The sequence below is a fragment of the Erythrolamprus reginae genome, chromosome 3 (genome assembly GCF_031021105.1).
Source record: "Erythrolamprus reginae isolate rEryReg1 chromosome 3, rEryReg1.hap1, whole genome shotgun sequence".
NCBI lineage: Eukaryota > Metazoa > Chordata > Lepidosauria > Squamata > Dipsadidae > Erythrolamprus > Erythrolamprus reginae.
The window spans coordinates 177,330,727-177,347,439 of record NC_091952.1 but is presented as its reverse complement, the minus strand read 5'-3'; the positions used below and the strand labels follow the sequence as shown (position 1 = coordinate 177,347,439).

Below are 16,713 nucleotides of genomic sequence, written 5' to 3'. Positions count from 1 at the left end.
AAAGAGAGAGAAAGAAAGATGAGAAAGGAAGAGAGTGACGTCATCGGGTGGGAAAATATTTTTAATTAATATTTTTTGATAAATCGCGATATAGCGTTTCGCGAAGATCGAGATCGCGAAAATCGAGGGATCACTGTATGTTACTTATTTATCTAATGCTACCTCCTTGTCTATTTTTGTCATCCGGCTTAGAAATGGGGCAACGTTTACCTATGCTGAAAAAACGCTGTCCACTTTCTGTTGGGGGGGGAAGGATACCAAATCTTGGGACAAAGGTAAACAACTGCAAAACTTTAGCAAGCCAGAAGGAAGTTGCACGGTTCTTCAAAAGCAGGTGATCCAGGTCGAGATACGTTGGACTCCAAGAACGTTTTCTATCCTGAACAAGCTACATGCCAACCTAGTTTGCAAGTCTCGACCACTGATCTTGCAAATAAAACATGGCTTGTAGTCGCGGAGCATCGGACACATGTTTTAGTCAAATGGAAATCTTTATTTCCATTTCCACTCTTCGCACTTGATTTTTGGTATGTTACTTATTTATCTAATGCTACCTCCTTGTCTATTTTTGTCATCCAGCTTAGAAATGGGGCAATGTTTACCTATGCTGAAAAAACGCTGTTCACTTTCTGTTGGGGGGGGGAATCTTTATTTCCATTTCCACTCTATTCGCATTTGATTTTTGGATATATGCTCATCCAGTAGTGGGTTGTTACCGGTACGGTAGGGGATGGCACACTGGTAGTGACACGCACTTTGTGTGGACGCTACAGTGCCAGCCATAAGGGTGCCATCATCTTTTTTCTGTATTTTTGCTTTGTGCGAGGGGATGAGCAGGTGCAAGGTTTCAGTGATTTTTTGCTTCTGTGCATACATGAAAGCAAAAAACCTACTGAAATGTCACACGTGTGTGTCCCCTCACAAGGGTTCAGTGCGGTTTTGCTTCCTGCACATGCGCAGAAGCAAAAACACACTGGGATGCACACAAGAGAAATGAAGCTGTGTGCGCAGCGCACCAGTAATGGCGGTAATAGCAATCCATCCCTGCACTCATCTGATACCGGTTTATGCTTCAGCAGCTAAACCGGTAACTCGGTTTAACTTGGATTTCAGACCTTTTTAACTCGGATTTCAGACCTTTCGGGTGTGTGTTTGTGTGTGTGTGTGTGTGTGTGGAGAAACACCAAAGGCGCAAACAGGGTTTGCACAGCCTCCCACCAGGCTCAGTCAGGGAAAGGCGGAAAGTCCACAGATATGGTGGAGCGGTGCTTCCCAAGCTAGAGGAGGAGGAAAGAAGAAGAGGAAGTGGAGGAGGAAGGGAAGGAAGGCAGAGAAAGACAGGTGACTACCACTTTTCTATGCCCGACCCATTTTGCCAGGTGCACGTTTCCTGTCCCTGACCATTTTTGCCAGAGACGTGCAACTTGCCAGATGCGCGTTTAGAGTGCACAAATGGGAAAGTCGCCGTGCTACCTGTGCAACTAAAGTAACACTTTTTTTAACAACAACCCCACTTCCGATTTTGTCCCTGAAATTCTCCCCCATTTCTCCTGAAAACAAAACCCGCCACTCCAAATTCCTTTAGTCACACCGAGCTCGTTTATTTCCCGTCTCCCTCCCGCTAAAAGGCAACTTGAAGCTGGGGGTGGGCAGGGGGCGCGCAAAAGAGAAGCGACGCGAGGGGAGAATCCGGACTAACCTTCCAGCAAAGGTCAAGCTTGCAAGGAACGAAACCGGGGCGAACGAAGCGACGCTCCAATGCCCGCCCACCGGCTCCTCTCGCGGTAGGTCGCGTCGAGGCGGGCTCAGAACCGGGCGAGCAGCAACGCCTCCGACGTTTCCCAACCCTGAGTAAACAAAAAAAAGGTGGGGGGAACGCTCCCTTAATCTGCTTGGTCGGAAATGCAACGGGATCTCTGATCTTTTACTATCGCCCCGAGTTTCCCCCAGTTCAACGTTGTTTGTTTGGAAAATATGACGTTGAATCACAAATTCTATCTGTCTGTCTGTCTGTCTGTCTGTCTGTCTGTCTGTCTGTCTGTCTATCTATCATCTATCTATCTCTACCTACCTACCTACCTACCTATCATCCATCTCTATCTGTCTATCATATAATAGAATAGAATAGAATAGAACAGAATAGAATAGAATTATTTATTGAGCAAGTGTATAATTGGACCCACGAGGAATTTGTCATTGCAGTATGCATAAAAGAAAAGATACATTTGTGAAGAATGATGTGGTACAACACTTAATGATTGTCATAGGGGTCAAATATACCATATCATCTCTCTCTCTCTCTCTCTCTCTCTCTCTCTCTCTCTCTCTCTCTCTCTCTCTCTCTCTCTCTCTCTCTCTCTCTCTATCTCTATCTCTATCTATCTCTTCTATCTATCTCTACCTACCTACCTACCTACCTATCATCCATCCATCCATCTCTATCTGTCTATCATAGAATACAATAGAATAGAATTCTTTATTGAGCAAGTGTAATTGGACACACGAGGAATTTGTCATTGCAGTGTGCATAAAAGAAAAGATACATTTGTCAAGAATGATGAGGTACAACACTTAATGATTGTCATAGGGGTCAAATATACCATCTCTCTCTCTCTCTCTCTCTCTCTCTGTGTGTGTGTGTGTGTGTGTGTGTGTATCATCTCTCTCCCCACCCTCTCCCCATCCATTTGAATTTGTATGCCACCCAACTCCCGTGGGAGTCTCAGAATACATCCTGAATGCTAAATTTGCCGAAAAGGTATGCATCACAATAGCATATAATGCCATAGGTGTGTGTAATATAACGGTAGGTGGCAGCACTCAACTGTGGCTGATCTCAAAGACTAGTAGTAGAACTGTCCTTGAGTACAGTAATGGAAAGAGGGCTAGAACATTGTTTTTCTTGCAGTTGTCAATTAGATTGAGACGTGGGAAAAAATCTCCCCAAGGAAGGCAGCGAGAAATCACCTTTGGATTGTTGCTAAGAGAACGATATGGTTAGATCTAGAGTGCAGACAATAGCAGCAAGGATGATTAAGGGACTGGAGGCTAAAACATATGAAGAACGGTTGCAGGAACTGTGCATGACTAGTCTAATGAAAAGAAGGATTAGGAGAGACATGATAGCAGTGTTTAAATATCTCAGGGATTGCCCCAAAGAAGAGGGAGTCAGGCTATTCTCCAGTGCACCTGAGGGTAGAACAAGAAGCAATGGGTGGAAACAACACAGAGAGAAGCAACTTAGAACTAAGGAGAAATTTCTTGACAGAACAAGTAATCAGTGTAACAGGTTATTTCCAGAACTTGTGAATGTTCCAACACTGGAAGCTTTTAGGAAGATGTTGGATAACCATCTGCCGAAGCATGGGGTTGGATTAGAAGACCTGCAAGGTCCCTTTCAACTCTGTTGTTGTTGTTATTGTTGTTGTTAATACTACTACTACTACTACTACTAATAATAATAATAATAATAATAATAATAATAATAATAATAAAATAATAATAATAATAATAATAATAATAATAATAATAATAATAATAATAATAATAATAATAATAATAATAATAATTTTCTCACCTGCTCAAATTAAATGTGTTTTTTTCCTTTTCAAAAGGCAGCTAAGGACTTTGTTTTTCCTTGAAGGAGTCTTGCTTCTCATCCGAGAAGCTTTTTCAATTCTTGAAGACGTTTCTTGGATGAGAACCAAAACCTCTTCAATGAAAAACCCAAGTCCAGCTGCCTTTTGAAAAATAAACACTTTTGGCACAGCCATGACCTGGATGTCTGAGACTCTCCATAGACAAAATCTAAGGAGACAAAATCCTTTTTGAGTCACTCTTGGCCTGCTCATATGGTTTTCCTGGTACAGTAATTGTTTCTCAGAAGTGTTTGTCCTTGCCTTTTTCCTTGGATTGAGATAGAGTGACTCGCCCAGAGTCATATAACTGCTTATCTCAGCGTATCTCAGCTATATTATATAAGTGTTAGCATTTAGACTTATATAACTGCTTCACAGTGCTTTACAGCCCTCTCTAAATGGTTTACAGAGAATAAGCATACAGTATTGCCTCCAACAATCTGGGTCTGGTGATCAGCAGAAGTTACTTGCAGTACTGCACTCTAACCACTGCGCCACTGAGGCTCTTATATTAGCTATTATATTAATTATCTCAGCTGCTGTGGCCTAGAGATGGAGCTATTGCCTCCAATCCTAGGTAAAGGCAGATGTAAGAGTCTCCTGCCTGGGCAGGAGATTGGACTAGGTGACCCACAAGGTCCCTTCCAACTTGGTTAATCTGTTTCCTTAACTGGCTTCCATTCCCAAGGCAGGGCAGAACTCAGGGTCTTCTGATTTCTGACCTAATGCTTTTATTTACAGCAGTGGTTCTCAACCTTTCTAATGCCGCAACCCCTTAATACAGTTCCTCATGTTGTGGTGACTCCCGACCATAAGTCTAGTACCAATTCTCCCAACAAAGCTTTAAGCTGATTGGCAGGAAGGTCAGAGGGACACCCCCACTGTAAACGCCTGATTGGTCGGATTGTAAAAATACGTATGTTCCAAGGTGCCAGAATAGAAGCTTCAGTTCCTAACACCATGGGATATTAGTCCTTTCAATTAGTCTTAGGTGACCCCTGTGAAACGGTTATTTGACCCCCCAAAGGGGTCCCGACCCCCAGCATAGTTCCCTCTAAGCTGAGCAGTGAGCAATCGCTCACTTAAAAATCATCATCAACTCAGAGTTTTCCAAACCTGCCCAGAAGCCGAGAGGGAAAGAGTGAGAGGGAAGGAGAGAGAGAGGAAGAGAGAGAAACAGATAGAAAAAAGACAGGAAGGAAAAGAGAAAGAAAAAGAATGGGAGTAAGGAAGAGAGAAAGAAAATCAAAATCTAGTTTGAAACTAGCTCAACTATTTAAGTGGCATTTTGATATTGATAGAGTTGCCCTATTATGAGCTCACTGTTATAGACACACAGTACAGTATTTTATTTTGAAATTCTCTGAGGCAAAACAGGGTGGGTTTTTTGTTTGTTTATTTATTTATTTGTGCCTCCCAGTCCCGAAGGGACTGCCACTCAGACACTATACTTTTCCGCCCACCCAAAAAAAAAATTAGAGGGAACACTGATGGCAGCAGCTACCATCTTAATTTTTTTTTAACCAACACCTTCCTCCCCTGCAGTAATAAAGAAAGTAAAGAAGAAAAGTGATTAAACAGTATGAGTGGTTTGGAATAGGAGCTAGATAGCCTTCTTAACCCAGGAATGAGCATCCTCTCACCATCCAGATGTTGTTGAATTTCATCTGTCCAAAACGACAATCAGCCGTGGCCAACAGCAAGAAGTAAAGTGGGCTAAAGTCAAACCTCTGGAAAGGGACCAACAGCTGGTTGCTCCTGGTTCAGCCTAGTTCTGCAAACCGGTGGCGGCAAGGGGAGGCTCCGCCCACTCACCCAGTATGCTTCTGCACATGCTCAGAAGTGTTGCAAATGGGAGTGAGCACACACATGAACTGATAGCAATGAGTTTTAGAACCCACCAGTGAAAGGGACATACCTATTTATGCTCTTAGCCTGTAGGGTAGATGCCAGATGTTCCCACAAAAGGTGAAACTACAGATTTCTGCTGTCATTTCCGTTTTTCTAAAAAAGCCGAGCAAATAAGTAGAAGTTACGTGAAAAGAAAGCAACCCATTTTGTTTTCACACAAAACACATAACAACAAACAAAAGTAAAAACACTGTAATATGGTAAATGATTTAGCTTTACTAGATAAATGGTCAAAGCAATGCAATGGAAACTGCAGTTTAATGTTTCCAAATGTAAAATAATGCACTTGGGGAAAAGGAATCCTCAATCTGAGTATTGTATTGGCAGTTCTGTGTTAGCAAATACTTCAGAAGAAAAGGATTTAGGGGTAGTGATTTCTGACAGTCTCAAAATGGGTGAACAGTGCAGTCAGGTGGTAGGGAAAGCAAGTAGGATGCTTGGCTGCATAGCTAGAGGTATAACAAGCAGGAAGAGGGAGATTATGATCTCGCTATATAGAATGCTGGTGAGACCACATTTGGAATACTGTGTTCAGTTCTGGAGACCTCACCTACAAAAAGATATTGACAAAATTGAACGGGTCCAAAGACGGGCTACAAGAATGGTGGAAGGTCTTAAGCATAAAACGTATCAGGAAAGACTTAATGAACTCAATCTGTATAGTCTGGAGGACAGAAGGAAAAGGGGAGACATGATCGAAACATTTAAATATATTAAAGGGTTAAATAAGGTCCAGGAGGGAAGTGTTTTTAATAGGAAAGTGAACACAAGAACAAGGGGACACAATCTGAAGTTAGTTGGGGGAAAGATCAAAAGCAACATGAGAAAATATTATTTTACTGAAAGAGTAGTAGATCCTTGGAACAAACTTCCAGCAGACATGGTAGATAAATCCACAGTAACTGAATTTAAACATGCCTGGGATAAACATATATCCATCCTAAGATAAGATACAGAAAATAGTATAAGGGCAGACTAGATGGACCATGAGGTCTTTTTCTGCCGTCAGACTTCTACGTTTCTATGTTTCTAACACATAAGAACTGGGTGTGATCTAATCCAGTGATATCAAACCCATGACACGTGTAAAGCGGACATGCTACATTTTGTGTAATGCACCAGCACTTATCAACATTTGACAACTATACTCAAAAGCGCTCCTGTTGTTCTTGTACGATTTTTGGAGGGGGCAGAGGGTGTGTGATCTTGCCTGGCCTCCAGACACTTTAGAAGTCCTACAAGAAGATCAGGCTCTCATTATGTGGCATCTGGTGGTCTCTGAAAATCATGTTAAAATGGGACGTGTTTTAGTGCAGCTTTTGGAGTCTGTGGAAGCCTTAAAGAGCATTTTCTGAAGATGATTCAAGAACAGAGGCCTCAAGTAACCAGTTTATATATGACGTTCAGATTGTCAGCCTTACTAGATAAGCTAGACAGGAAACAACCAGATAATGAAGGTATTTCTGCTTTATTGCAGAATTTATTGCAAGTCTTAAAGTACAATTCTCCTGCCATCCTTTTTACATGCCAAGAAACTAGGAAGAGTCTGAGCCTTTTTTTCCAATTACATCCAGCTACAAGATATGAGATCTTTTATCAGACTGTTCGGTAGGCAACACCTTTTTGTCTCGTCTCTCCTAAGGTAATCCCCACATACCATTATCTCTATTAACCATTTATGTTTCAAAGATAACAAAAAAATAATCACTTTATCAGATGCTATAATTGCTACTGTACAATAGGAGGCACTATGTTATCCATTTTATCCTCTGGATTTTCAGCAGTAAGTAAACTACAGGTAGTCCTTGATTTATGGTACCAGATAATTCTTCACTAATTGGTGAACTAGCTCCCCCCCGGACATTAGAATTGCCCCCACCCTCCTTGCCTTTCGTAAACTTCTTAAAACCCACCTCTGCCGTCAGGCATGGGGGAACTGAGACATCTCCCCTGGGACTATACAGTTTATACATGGTATGTTTGTGTGTATGTTTGCTTTTAATAATGGGGTTTTTATTGTTTTTTAAATTATTAGATTTGTTTTTACATTGTCTTTATTATTGCTGTGAGCCACCCCGAGTCTACGGAGAGGGGCGGCATACAAATATAATAAATAAATAAATAAATAAATAAATAAATAAATAAATAAATAAATAAATAAATAAATAAATAAATAAATAATTGTTGAATGAGACATCACATGACCACAGCTGATTCCATTGTGCAAATGTTTTTTTGTGTCATGGTTGCTAAGTGACCTAAGCTAAATTGTGGTTGTTACCTGACTCTGGTTTGTGACCTTTCCCTGCCATCTTTCCTATTGACTTATTATTGAAAATTGGCTGGAAAAATAGTAAACAGCAACCATGCAGTTGTAAGATGCTGCAACTATTGTAAATGTGCAATGGTTGCCAAGCACCCAAATCACAATCACATAACTGTAGGGAGATTGCAGTAGACATAAATGCAAATATTGCTCCTCCAGTCCTAGGAAGGAAGGAAGGAATGGCAAGCCACTTCTGAAATCTTGCCAGGAAAATTGCAGAGATTAATCCAGCAGTTGTTAGCGGTCAACACTGACTTGAAGTGTACACAATCCTCCTGTGCAATCTGCACTGGATCAATGGCCATTAGTGACAAAGTGGGAAGCTCAATTGACATCTGATCATATCTAATCAAATGGACTTCCATTATGTACCAAACAATATGAGAAGCTGGCTTCTCAAAAGCTTTTGAAAGAGCTGACAGGCAGAAGACAAGCAATAAATATCCCCATTGTCCTGAAATAGCGCAAGATTGCATTCCTGCACAACCATTTTTTCTTCTCCCCTAGCCACGTGTAATATATTTGTAGTTACTTACTTACTGTTGCAAGATTAGCATATGCACAAGTTTGGAAACAAGATAAGACTCCAAACAAAGAAACGGTGATTAAAAAAATATTAGACTGCGCCAAATTTAGTAAATTAACATATGAGATTCAAAACCAACAAAATAAGGACTATTACAAAGTGTGGGGAAAAATATACAACTGGGTGGAAGTTAAGAAAAAGGTATAGTAAATAGAATTGTAAAAAATAAATCTTGTAAATATATAAATCGTAAATGTTCAATGTTGTATTGTATGTTGTTTAAATGTTTTGTAAGTCAAACAAAATAAAATAAAAATGAAGTACAAAAAAAAAAGGAAACATGGAATCAGCAGAGGTTAGTAATGAATTAGTTCAGTATTTTATGCTCTTGAAGCTCTTTACTTCATCTGTGCCACAATTATCTAGGTCCCCAGCAGTCCGGTTTCAGGCCCGGCTACAGCACGGAAACTGCTTTGGTCGCGTTGATGGATGAACTCTGGCGGGCCCGGGACAGGGGCTTCTCCTCTGTCCTGGTGCTTCTTGACCTCTCAGCGGCTTTCGATACCATCGACCATGGTATCCTTCTGCGCCGGCTGGAGGGGTTGGGAGTGGGAGGCACTGTTCTCCAGTGGTTCTCCTCCTACCTCTCTGGTCGGTCGCAGTCGGTGTTAGTGGGGGGTCAGAGGTCGACCTCTAGGTCTCTCCCTTGTGGGGTGCCTCAGGGGTCGGTCCTCTCCCCCCTGCTATTTAATATCTACATGAAACCGCTGGGTGAGATCATCCAAGGGCATGGAATGAGGTATCATCAGTATGCGGATGATACCCAGTTGTACATCTCCACCCCATGTCCAGTCAACGAAGCAGTGGAAGTGATGTGCCGGTGCCTGGAGGCTGTTGGGGTCTGGATGGGTGTCAACAGACTCAAACTCAATCCGGATAAGACGGAGTGGCTGTAAGTCCTGCCTCCCAGGGACAATTCCATCTGTCCATCCATAACCCTGGGGGGGAATTATTGACCCCCTCAGAGAGGGTCCGCAACTTGGGCGTCCTCCTCGATCCACAGCTCACATTAGAGAAACATCTTTCAGCTGTGGCGAGGGGGGCGTTTGCCCAGGTTCGCCTGGTGCACCAGTTGCGGCCCTATCTGGACCGGGACTCACTGCTCACAGTCACTCATGCCCTCATCACCTCGAGGTTCGACTACTGTAATGCTCTCTACATGGGGCTACCTTTGAAAAGTGTTCGGAAACTTCAGATCATGCAGAATGCAGCTGCGAGAGCAATCATGGGCTTTCCAAGATATGCCCATGTCACACCAACACTCCGCAGTTTGCATTGGTTGCCGATCAATTTCCGGTCACAATTCAAAGTGTTGGTTATGACCTATAAAGCCATTCATGGCATTGGACCAGAATACCTCCGGGACCGCCTTCTGCCGCATGAATCCCAGCAACCAGTTAGGTCCCACAGAGTTGGCCTTCTCCGGGTCCCGTCGACTAAACAATGTCATTTGGCGGGACCCAGGAGAAGAGCCTTCTCTGTGGCAGCCCCGACCCTCTGGAACCAGCTCCCCCCGGAGATTAGAACTGCCCCCACCCTCCTTCCCTTTGGTAAAGTTCTTAAGACCCATCTCTGCCGTCAGGCATGGGGGAACTGACACATCTCCCCCGGGCCTATACAGTTTATACATGGAATGTTTGTGTGTGTGTTTGCTTTTAATAATGGGGTTTTTAGTGTTTTTTAAATTATTAGATTTATTTTTACATTGTTCTTGTTATTGTTGTGAGCCGCCCCGAGTCTACGGAGAGGGGCGGCATACAAATCTAATAAATAAATAAAATAAATAAATAAATAAATAAATAAATAAATAAATAAATGAATAAATTGGAGCTGAATTCAATGTTAGTTATAGGACCAGGTTACAGCACATTGTATATCTTGCATCATTTCTACCTATTCTCCTCCCCCAAAGGATGAGTGATTTCCTTTGTAGATTATTCCACATATTACAAGTCTACCTTTGCAGGTCTTTATCACAGATGGCTTATTTGGCTCAACCTAAACAGCTCTGTACGAAATGATCATCCATGTTGGTATGTCTCGGTATAGAGCCTTTTCTGTGGCGGCCCCGACCCTCTGGAACCAACTCCCCCCAGAGATTAGAATTGCCCCCACCCTCCTTGCCTTTTGTAAGCTGCTTAAAACCCACCTCTGTCGCCAGGCATAGGGGAACTAAGATACACTTTCCCCCTAGGCCTTCACAATTTTATGTATGGTATGTTTGTATGTATGATTGGGTTTTATATAATGGGTTTTTATCTGTTTTTTTAGTATTGGATTTTGTTGTACTGTTTTACTGCTGTTGTTAGCCGCCCCGAGTCTGCCGAGAGGGGCGGCATACAAATCCAATAAATAATAAATAATAATAATAGCTAGGCTATGAGACCTTTGACATACACTTAGCAGAGAATTTTAACAGAGTGTGGATGTGTGGTAAAGCCAAATAAAAAGACACAGACTTAGTTATGCTTAATAAGTACTATTTACATATATACAAAACAGAAACAATCCATAACAAGCACTAAGCAAATACACTCCCCCCTCAAGGCAAAGCAAAAGCGAATGAGCGATAAAGCATCATTGAGGGAAGGAGTACTGGCGCCCTCTTATGGCGAACCAGCCCAAAATATTTAAAGTGATAGTACAAGAGAGTACAATAGGTAGTTTACAATGGCAAACCCTAACAACCATGTACCTTGTGCTAACAATCCAGCAGAAGTCACTTACTGGGCAAGAAATCAAATCAGTCTTACTGAATATATAACAGTGTCAGGAAACCACCTTAAGTTTATAATTCTATTTCAGGTTTTCACATCCTTTTATAGTGACCATCTGCCATTAACAGGCTTGCTTACATCTCTGCTTGGTTTTGTGTGAATGAAAGACCATCTGACATTCCAATGACAGAAATTGCCAGGTTAAATGTTTGCATATTTACATGGAGTACTCATATCTAATTACCTAAGTGCCAGAGCCCACTGTAACAAAATAGTCAAAAAGGAACTATGAGTTGTTAATCTAATCTTGTGTAGCTTCTTCTCTGGCAATATTACACTGTTAATCACAGCATACAAAACATTTGCTAGACCAATTCTCAAATACAGCTCCCCTATCTGGAACCTGCTCTGCATATTGGACATTAATACAATTAAGAGAGTCCAGAAATATTTCATAAGAAGAGTCCTCCACTCCTCTGCTTGTAACAGAATACCTTACTCCACTAGACTTGAAATTTTGGGCTTAGATAGTTTAGAACTTCGCCACCTTCAATCTGACTTAAATGTGGTTCATAAAATCATCTACCACAATGTTCTACTTGTCAATGAATACTTCAGCTTCAACCGCAACAATACCCAAACACACAATAGATTCAATGTAAATTGCTTGAAACTCAACTGCAGAAAATACAACTTCCGCTACAGAATGATCAATGCTTGGAATGCACCACCCAACTCTGTGGTTTCGACCCTAAACCCCAAAAACTTTAACCTTAGATTGTCTACAGTCGACCTCACCCCATTCCTAAGAGGTCTGTAAGGGCCGTGCATAAATGCACCATTGTGCCTACCTTCCCCGTCTTACTGTCCTATTGTTCAAATTTACCTGTATCTACTTTTCTTTCCTTTATGTTTATACCAATAGGTGCTATCTTGTACATGTTCTGACAAACAAACAAACAAATAAAATAAAAAATCTTAGCTCTGAGTTCTTGCAAAGAATCCATTATTTTGGTATTCCACAGATTTAGTGACTTCACTCATGTAGGAGTATGATAAACTTCTCTTTGAACAACAATAATTTTGAATTGTACAGTATTCTGACCACCATAAAATACAGACCTTGTATTCACAGTCATGGCTTAATAAAGACTGCAAAATAGCAAAGATACTTATTGAGGACACACAGATCTAGAATCTTTTCCTGACCAAGAGCTAATGAGACAAAAAGCATAATGTAAATGATTTCAGCAGTGTATCTTTCATCTCCATATTTTTCAGGCTGTCAAATCTTAGGCTTCTTTCTATTTCTGGCACATAGCATCCACTTGTCTGACCATGGACCATTGCTAGATTTTATCTGTTGTGGTTGGCTCTGGCCCAGGTCCTACCCCAAGGACTGTGGATGTGGGGGAGACATCCACATGCTGCAGGCCTGTCTTGCCCCCGGTGGAATCTGCTGATGAAGGCTCCTCTGACCAAGAAGACATGAGTGACAGGGAGGAGAGTGTGGCAGACAGCTCAGAAGGAGATCAATTATCTAGCTCCTCCTTGGATTCAGAACAAGAGTTAATGATACAGCTACACATGCGGAGAGCAATGCATAGGCAACAACAACTGAGAGATTATTATCAAAGAAAATGGGGCCACCTGTGGTTGGGTGGGGCTGTGGTAATTAGTGAGGCTGCTATAAATAGCAGCCTGTGGGTTTGGCCATTGTGGAGGATTATCTGATCATTGTGTTTCGTGACTGCTTTACTGACTTTGACTTTTTGTGTGCTGATTTTCCCCCGCTTTGAAACTGAACCAGAGCAAAGTGTGTTTCACTTTGTGAAAGAAGAAGGACTGTGAATTGCCTCACAGCTGCAAGCTAAGTATCACAGAACTGATAAGGGATTTGTACAAATTACCAGTTTGTTTGGAGATGAGTGCTCTTTGCTATACCAAAAGAGGGCTTAGTTTAAGTGAATTTTCATTATAAAAAACATTGTTTCGAATTTTCAAACGTATGTGTGTCTGAAATTTGTACCTGTGAATTTTTGGGAGGAGTCTACCAGAGAGCCCGACAGAACATTATCATTCTTTTAGGAAACTCGGAAAGACATTTTAAATAATTATACTGCAGGTTCTGCCCCTCCACCCCAGATTAGCTAAAATGTATCCTAGACTCTCACCAAAATGTTGGAAGTGCAAAGAAAAACCAGGAACATATTACCACATGTGGTGGACGTGCGCAGTGGCTAAGAAACTTTGGAGGAAAATTAGGGATATGCTAGAACAAATTACAATAAATAAAATCCCACTAAGTCCAGAACTTTTTTTACTAGGGATAATCAGGCACAAAATCTCTAAAGAAGACAGATATCTGACACTACATTTAACAATGGCGGCTAGAATGATATACGCTCAAAATTGGAAGCAGGAACCACATCCCCCTCGACATTAAACTTGATAATTAAAATATACAAGGTAGCAGAGATGAACAAGTTAACATTGGAACTCCGGGGAAAAAAGACAATAGAGAATTTTACAACACTTGGGACAGGTGGTATTGGTTAAGTCAAAAAAAAATTGAAACTTTAACATTGTATACTCGTCCAAAAGAAAATGAATAAAAGCAAAGAGTAATCTTATAAATCCTTTTAATTATGGTCAACTAAGCAAGCAGACAAACAGTTGCTAAACTCACCCATTGATTCCTACTGAAATACCAATTCACAGTAATGAGAAATAATGTAACCCCCCCCCCCCAAAAAAACCCCACACACAAAGAGAGAGAAACAAGGTACAGTAATTTATAAAGTGTAGTCTACAATAAAATCAGAAAATAAAAGAGAATAAAATATAGATAGGCTGTAAGGAACAAGGTCCAGCAGAATAGCTGGTATATATCTTAATTGTTAGGTGCTTAAGTTCTGATACCAAAGTAACCTATATAGTATAAAGTTGTATGCTTTTGTATGTGATGTTTTTGTTCGTATATTTTTTTGTGTGTGTGTCTCTGTTTCTGTCCCTTTAAATGTAAATATTCAATAAAGATACTTTTTTTTTTTAAAAAAGAAAGAATTATACTGCAGGACTTATACAGCCAATCTGACAGATCTACCTGTATGGTCACCAGTTGTCATTGCTGCTGATTTGCTATGGAAATCAGGGGAAACTTCAGAAGGAACTTGATAAAGAAGAGCACAGACTCCTGGACTCCCATATTAAGTCTGCGTTTAGAGCTCTTGACTGTTACCCAAGCAGCATACTAACCTACCCAGAGTTTATGTTCTGGGGAATCCAGAGCATGATACCATGGTCTTTCGAGACTGAAGGATGCCAATGCAAGAGCTCTTGATGAGACTGGGAGAAGGACTGAGGCTTGGGGGATTGGAATGGAAATAGGAAAGATCCCTCAAATTATAGACCAGTGACGGTGAACCTATGGCACACATGCCATAGGGGGTTTAGGACATTTTGCCTCCGCCAGCTGGACGAAGCTCTTTCTTCCACAGCAACTGATGGGCCGCTGCCTTTTCTCCCTTGCCCAAAGGCCCCTAGCTCTTCGCCCCAGCCCTTTCGTCACAAAAGGGTACTTTTGGAAGGAAAGAATGGGACAGTTTGCTCCTTCATACACACACACACATACACCAGTTGAATGATAGAGATGGAAGGGACCTCATTGGCCATCTAGTCTGACCCTCCTTCTCATTCAGGAGACTTACAGAATGATAGAGATGGAAGGGGGGTCAGACTAGATGGCCACTGAGGTCCCTTCCCTCTCTATCATTCTGTAAGTCTCCTGAATGAGAAGGGGGGTCAGACTAGATGGCCAATGAGGCCCCTTACATCTTTATCATTCAACTGGTGTGTGTGTGTGTATGAAAGAGCAAAGTGTCCCATTCTTTCCTTCCAAAAGTACCCTTTTGTTAGGACCGTTCTGATTGGATGGCGGCAAAGTGTCCCATGTGGCCAAAAGGCTGTGGCTGAATGTGGATTTTGGTGACAAAAGGGCTGGAGCAAAGAGCTAGGGGCCTTTGGGCGAGGGAGAGAATGCAGCGGCCGATCCGCTGCTGCGGAAGAAAGAGCTTTGTCCAACTGGTGGAGGCAAAAAGTCCCATCCCCTGCCATAGGTGACATACAGAGCCATATCTGAAGGTATGGAGGTGTTGCCCTATGTGAGCTCCAATACACATACGCTTACTGGGCAGCTGATTTTACCTTTCTTTTTGGCCATTTTCACTCTCCCCAGGCTTCAGGAAAGCCTCCTGGAGACAGAGAAAAATGGCCCAGCGGGACTACTGGAAGTCGAGTGAGACCTGTTGTATGTGCAGGGGGGGTTGTGCGCATGTGCACACAGGGGAGGGCATTGCATTATAGATGTGGGCACATGCACGCACTATCACATATGCCAGTGTTTCCCAACCTTGGCCACTTGAAGATATTTGGACTTCAACTCCCGGAATTCCCCAGCCAGTAAATGCTGGGAGTTGAAGTCCAAATATCTTCAAGTAGCCAAGGTTGGGAAACACTGACGTATGCACACACCCTTTGGGCACCTGAGCCAAAACAGATGTGTTATCACTGTTATAGACCAATTACCTGGCTTATCTGTAAGGTTTATGACAGATATTTGCAACGGAAGCTTTGTGACTTATTGAAGCAGGAAAAACATCTAGCATAGAATCAGGCTGATTTTAGAGACAGCCAATCTCGTATTGATCAATATAGAACTTTTTCAACATCTGGTAGAGAAGTACTCTTCCAGTCTATAACTTCTTTGAGGAGGTCATGTAGCAAAGTCTCCTTTATCTTGATGATGTCCCAGAGTCTTCGCAGGTTGAACTGCTTCCCATCTCATCTTTCAGTTCCTGAGGAATGGATGCTTGATTCCAGAAAGACTGGTACAGCTGAGTAGGTTTGTTGACAAGCACCGCACCACCATCCTTATAGACCTCAGCTGAGATCACGTCAGATCCTGGGACCTTGCCACTGGACAGCTGGCTGATGGACTGTAGGGTTTCAGTCTTTGATCGGGGGTGCATCCAAGCTGTGGTTGACATCCATCTGGGGCAGGAGTAGGCAAATTGGCTCTTCTATGACTTGTGGACTTCAACTCCCAAACATGGTAGCTCAGGAATTCTGGGAGTTGAAGTCCACATGTCATAGAAGAGCCAACTTTGCCTACCCCTAACCTGGGGCATTCTATCAATCATCTCATTGTTGATGGAAGATGGGTGGTTCAATATGGATTGGAAGTGCACAGCCCATCGCTGTAGAATCAAAGTCTTCTCAGTGATGAGAGTTGCACCATCTGAGTAGAGTAGGGGGAAGCACCATGAGGGCTGTAATCCATACGATCTGAGCCCTCAGCCCAAGAATATAGAAGCAACATATTTGTCCCTAAGACAGTCATCTATTATTTGTATATTCTGTTGTGTTTATATATGCATCATTATTTATTTCTTATTTTTGTCGTTGTCATTTCTTATGTATACGTATTGTTGGTGTTAATCAGAATGTAAATCTTTGAATTTGTTTTATTTTCTA

At 41.9% G+C, this 16,713-nt stretch overlaps 1 protein-coding gene across 2 annotated transcripts in view; it reads right to left on the bottom strand.

Annotated features, from left to right (window-relative positions):
* The window catches only part of LOC139164763 (transmembrane protein 14C-like), a 352,287-nt gene that overhangs the window by 4,603 nt on the left and 330,971 nt on the right, over positions 1 to 16,713 (bottom strand). The window contains exon 1 of one of the 2 annotated variants that reach the window (XM_070747247.1): positions 1,700 to 1,783. The exons of the other annotated variant lie outside the window; for it this stretch is intronic. The gene's annotated coding sequence lies outside the window, so the exon portion shown is untranslated. Of the gene's footprint in view, positions 1 to 1,699; positions 1,784 to 16,713 lie in introns of those variants that run through there. 2 annotated transcript variants of the gene reach the window in all.